This window comes from Xyrauchen texanus, chromosome 10, assembly GCF_025860055.1.
Source record: "Xyrauchen texanus isolate HMW12.3.18 chromosome 10, RBS_HiC_50CHRs, whole genome shotgun sequence".
Lineage (NCBI taxonomy): Eukaryota > Metazoa > Chordata > Actinopteri > Cypriniformes > Catostomidae > Xyrauchen > Xyrauchen texanus.
In genome coordinates, this window is record NC_068285.1 from 44,642,314 (window position 1) to 44,648,849 (window position 6,536).

Below are 6,536 nucleotides of genomic sequence, written 5' to 3' on the forward strand. Positions count from 1 at the left end.
AATTCAGCTGCAAAACCATCTGGCCCCAGAGCCTTGCCATTAGGCAGGGCCTTAATTATATCCTCCAAACTTATCTCTGAATAAAATTTTTTTTTTTGCTCAGTCGTCAGTTTAGGGTGTTCCAATGGTTCCACAAAGTTTCTAATATCTTCATCGGTAGATGAAGAACTGGAACTATAAAAATCAAGATAGAATTCTTTAAAAGCATTATTAATATCAATGGCCAAGGTAAATATTTCACCACCAGCAGATTTCACTGAGTACTCTCTCCGTTTTATATATCTAGCCAGACGCTTCCCTGCTTTGTCCCCCGACTCAAAGTATGACTGTCTTTCCCTGAATAACCAAAATTCCACCTTCCGCAATGAAATAGTATTATATCTGTATTTCAATCAGGTCAGTTCTCTGAGGCCATCAGTCGACATACAGCGCTTCAAGTCTGCCTCTGCACTTTTAATATTTCCTTCCAAATCTACGAGTTCTCGTGCTTTGCATTTTTGATGAATGAGGCATACTGTATGATCCGGCCCCTAAGAACCACCTTAAGTGCCTCCCAAGTTACATTTACGCATTTGGCAGATGCTTTTATCCAAAGCAACTTACAGTGCAATTATTACACAACCTTGATTAAGTGCCTAGCTCAAGGACACAATGGTGGTGGCTGTGGGGAACGAACCAGCGACCTTCTGATTAACAGTTATGTGCTTTAGCCCACTACGCCACCACCACTCTTATTACAGATTTTCTCAATTGCTTAAAAACTATAACCAGGCTTTTGAACTAAAATTTCAAAACCATAATGCCATTTATCAAAAAGCACACCCATTTCACTAAACTATAAACACTATTCCCTGTTTTGACACATGAGTCAGAATTGTTGAACTGTGACTGCAAAACTCTACACACAAATCCCTTAATATTTCATTGCCTAGACCATGTGGTCATTTAGAAAGCACTAGCATTCAATATTGTTCACTCAAGTCAGCATAGTTTCAGCTCAATTAGCACACAATTACCCAGGTGAAAACACTAAGAGTCACAATTTAACACACATCATTCAGAACTTTCAAGATACATAAAAGTGCCAGAGTCAGTTCATTTGAGTTTTTGAACAATGGATCCACAAAGAAATGAAGGAAGAGGTCGAGGAGGGAGCGGAAGAGGACGTGGTGAAGGAGGAGGAAGAGGACGTGGTGAAGGAGGAGGGAGAGGAAGAGGACGTGGTGAAGGAGGAGGAAGAGGACGTGGTGAAGGAGGAGGGAGAGGAAGAGGACGTGGTGAAGGAGGAGGAAGAGGACGTGGTGAAGGAGGAGGGAGAGGATGTGGTGAAGGAGGAGGGAGAGGAAGAGGACATGGTGAAGGAGCAGGAAGAGGACGTGGTGAAGGAGGAGGGAGAGGAAGAGGACATGGTGAAGGAGCAGGAAGAGGACGTGGTGAAGGAGGAGGAAGAAGACGTGGTGAAGGAGGAGGGAGAGGAGGAAGAAGAGGAAGAGGAGGACGTGGTGAAGGACGAGGTAGACGAGGTGAAGGTGGTGGTGGAGGAAGGGCAAGGAGACAAGCAGTCTCGGATGAAATTAGAGCCACTTTAGTTGATCATGTCCTTGTCCATGGCATGACTATGAGGGAGGCTGGGCAACGAGTACAGCCTAATTTGAGTCGCTTCACCGTCGCCTCCATCATCAGAACTTTCAGGGAGGAAAACAGGTAGGTGTATTTACAGTAAGACTGCTCTGTACAGTAACTTGTGCTGTACTCTGTGCTTTGACATCACATCTACTGTTGCACTATGTAATATGTACTACTGTAATAAAGAAATGCATCAAATTGCCTCGCATACAGATAATTTCAGTATGTTTCCATTTTTTCCTGTAAAAAGGATGTGTGAGAGTTACAGTAATGAGTGCTTCTATTTTTTTAGGACACAGAGACGACCACCTGGTGGAGGCAGGCTAAGGCTTTTGTCGGAGGAGCAAGAGAGGGAGCTTGTAAACATGGTCATTGCCAATAATGTAATCCGCCTGCGAGAGATTCAAAGGAGAGTGATTTAGGATAATAATCATTTTCGAGGAATAAATGCCATCAGCCTCTCCACAATTGACCGCATCCTCCGAAAGCACCAGTTCCGGATGAAACAGGTATACTGCGTCCCTTTTGAACGAAACTCTTGACGGAGTGAAAGACCAACGAGTGGAATATGTTCAGGTATGAATTTTGATATCGCATGAAGTATTGTGTACCATCAGAGTATAGCAGTTTATGCTGCCATTTGTGCCCTCTTGAACTGTGCTTCAGCATAGTGATTTACTCTACTGTGTTTCATGTGTTTTGCAGAGAATCTTTGAGATTGAAGTCTGGCCTGTTCCCCATGAAATTATCTTTGTGGATGAGGCTGGTTTCAGCCTGACCAAAAGAAGGAGAAGGGGAGGAACATAATTGGCCATCGGGCTATTGTAAATGTCCCTGGTCAGCGCGGAGGGAATGTCACTATGTGCGCAGCCATCAGCCAACGAGGGGTACTCCACCGCCATGCCATTTTAGGACCCTATAACACTATGCTCCTCCTTGCTTTCCTTGACGGTCTAAGAGAGCATATGTTCCAGTTGGACCACAGGGAACCAGCACAACCAGACCACCCTCACTACGTTGTTGTTTGGGATAACGTCAGCTTCCATTGCGCTGCTCTGGTTCGAGACTGGTTTACCAATAACCCGAGATTTTCAAACATCTTTCTGCCTGCATACTCTCCCTTTCTAAACCCAATAGAGGAGGTTTTTTTGGCATGGCGGTGGAAAGTGATCAAGAACCTTATATACATGTTCACCTCCTCCAGGCCATGGAAGAAGCCTGCCTAGATGTATCAGTAGATGCATGCCAGGGGTGGATCAGGCATGCAAGAGGATTTTACCCCCGCTGCCTGGCTAGGGCTAATATAGCCTGTGATGTGGATGAGATTCTCTGGCCTGACCCAGACCAAAGACAGGAGGCTGAGGCGGAATAATCTTCTTTTTTTTTTCTTTTTTTTTGTGTTGTACTGTGTAGTACATGAATGAATAAAAATGTGCCAATGTATCCATTGGTTGTGTCTTTTGTTCATCATGTGAAAAGGTTTGTGAGGAGGGGAACCACAAGTAACATAACTTACCAGTTTTGGAAATGTTAGACTATGTTGTAGTGTGTGATATTTTGAGGGCTTGTGTGTCCTGTCTGAGGGCAAAGTTTGGTTTTTCAGCAAGAGTGAATGGTTTTGAGTGTAGAGCTTCATTTTGACCTGAAAATAGGTTGTTTGGGAAACTGAGTGAGACGTTATGGATTTGTGTTTACTGTTTTGAGAATACGAGGCATAGTTTCAAGAAACGTATTTAAGCAATCGAGAAAAACTGTAAGTTACGCCCACAGAGGATACTGAGGACCAGTTGGTCTCCATATAAAAATTTATTTCAGCCTTTAAAATTAATTTGAAATCAGAATTTTGCCAAAGGGGATACATTAAAGCAGCAACTATTATTTGCAGAAATATTATTTCATTTTCTCCATTTGTGGCAAACTCACAAGGGCATGATTTCAGACTAAGATGTTTCCAATTGAGCAATCAACAACAGATTAAATGAGGGACTTAAGATGTATTCTAGAATAAATCTTATGGACTACTGAAAAATTGTATAGTCCCTACCAGATGGGTTCAAAAGCCTCCTGTAAGACCAAGATTTTTACTGGGGCTGTCAATCGATTACAAATTGTAATCGAATTAGTTACATGGTGTCCCGATTAATTAATCGCGATTAATCGCATATACAAATATTTGCTGAGAAAGCCCCTCATATAACAATAATTCAATACATAACGATGAAATAATTATACATAGTTATCTTTAAATATAAAATATATATATATATATATATATATATATATATATATATATATATATATATATATATATATATATATATATAAAATAAAAAATATTCAGATAATTAAAGTGCATTACATTCTTGTAGCAGAAGTGTTAATCATTGATGAAAACAATATAAAAGTGGCTTTAGAATACAATGTATTGTTTACTACTATATTATTGATCATAAGTCAATCATTGACACACAGTTCACATCAATCCATTCCACAAGTGAATTTGTCAATCAGTTTTTATTATGAGGAGATTTATTATGAGGGCTTGTTTAAGGACCCGTCAATGATCACCTGCGTCAGATATTTTTTAATTTATTTTTTTAAACAAGCCAGGGGTATACATAGGGTGACCACCTGGCTATTGCTCTGTTGCAGGTCAGCAGACCTGATTTTGCGGGACAATGCGGGACTTAACTTACTATTATTGTACTAGGTGAATAAATATTGATTTTATATTAGATGTATTTTTGCAGTGATGTTAAATATTAATGATGTCGCTGTGAACGTCACTCAGTTTGGCATAAGGTCTACGATACAAACTCATTTGAACAGCTCAGACCTACTCAATGTAAATATAATGAAGTGATATTAATAATCTAATCGTTAAAAAGCACATTTATAAATAAGCACATCAATTCCATTATTAAAGACTAGAAAGATTAAATGCGTTCTTACCGGATTTAGTGCATCTTGAATAAAAAATGTTTGTCTGATCTGGCTGCTTCGAGTAGGGCCTTCTCATTCATTATGACTGTAGAACTCCTGGCAGGTGTAGCTGTAGTTCACTTTCACCAGGAGTTCACTTTTGATGAGGACCACAGATGCTCAGTTCCTTGTCTCGCAGCGGTCATCAGTGAAAACACCCTCTCCACGAACAGCTCAAAAGCCAAAGATATCAGAGCTGTCATGTTTGGGGCACTGAACTGCTTCAGCAGAGCTGTCCGTGAAACTTCGGTGGCATACCCTGCACTCTCCTTTTCTTGGTCACCTGTAACTGGTTTTAACCAAGTATATATTTTCTCCAATTCCTTATTAAACGAACAAAGACACTTTTTCTTCTCGGGAGCTCTGGATAGACCCATTTTTCTGTTGCAGTTTTTTTCCCCAGTGTTTTCCCGCTCTGGCAAGACAAAAAGGCGGCGCTGCGCATGTTCAGTGTTTTCTTATTAACTTTTTTTATAGTGATTTTGTAATTAAAGGAAGATGAAATAAAATTATGCCGAATTATGATAAAGATAAAAAATTATACAGACAAAATTGAAATGCGGGACACTGCTTATGACTTGCGAGATGTGGGACAAAGCTTCCGATTTCGGGACTGTCCCGTTATCACCCTACAAAAAGACCTGCGTCAGACATGCTTGTGTAGCGTCTCGGGTGTGTTGCGTCATAAAAATAAAATGTTTGGGTCACTGTGTCAAGTTAAATATAGTTTAATCCTTAATCTTTAAACACATATTGAGATCTCTTAGTTCGCATTTGAACCCTTAGTAACGCATATCTGTGTTTTATTCACTGTATAAACAGTGTGCTGCTCACACAGCTGAAATTTCACTTACTGCCCTCTGGAGTATACAGGTGGTACTGCGATTAAATGCGTTAATTATTTTAACGCGTTATTTTTTTTGTATAATTAATCGCACGTTATTAACACGTTAACTAGACAACCCTAGTTTTTACAAATCCTGTGAAGCGTCAGTGTTTCTCTAGGGGGCCTGCACACTGTTGCTTCACTATGATAAAGGATTGAGTCTATCAAAAGATTAAAGTCTCCTCCCAATGTTATATCATGAGGGGTGCCAGCAGTTTACAACATCCCTTCAAGATCTTTGAAAAAGCCCTGATCATCAGCATTAGGTGTGTAAATATTAGCCAAAATTAACCTTTGCCCCTGAATTTAATCTATAACAATAATTACTCATCCTAATTTGTAATGAATCTGTTTGAGAAATTTGAATTGTAGATGTTTACTTATCGTTATAATGACTCCCCTGCTTTTACTTGAACCAGCACTAAAGAAAACATGTCCACCCCATATCTTCCTAAATTCTCCAGATTCCTGCTGGGAAAGATGTGTTACTTGAAGAAACACAATAACATATTTCTTATGTTTAAGAAAAGAAATAACATCTTTCTTTTTATGGGGTGCCCCAACCCATTCACATTCCCTGTGGAGAGAGACAATCCACTCATATTAACATTTGACATTTTTATTTAATAGAAAAATTAAATTGTGTGTCAAAAACAACATTTATATTTCCTATTGACACACTTAAGCTGAAGATATAAATAACCATTTTAAGACAAATGGTTTTGTGAAACATATCATGTGCCTAAGACCTTTGCACAGTACTGTAAATATCTGTTACCACACATGGATGGCATTTGTAAGATGGCAAAATTGCATGACCACATTTGTGGTAACGTGTCTGTCCATACATTTACAAAGCCCAATAAGAAATGCCTGTAAATTCAAACATATTTGTGTCTGTCACTGATGGAGGGCCTAGACCTCTGTCAGCATCATGGGGGGAAAACATGAACATTTCCTTTATATTTTTATATTTGCAATCATTTTTCTGAATTTGTGGGCATAAGCACCACTCAGATGATTAAACTATGCAGAATTAGGT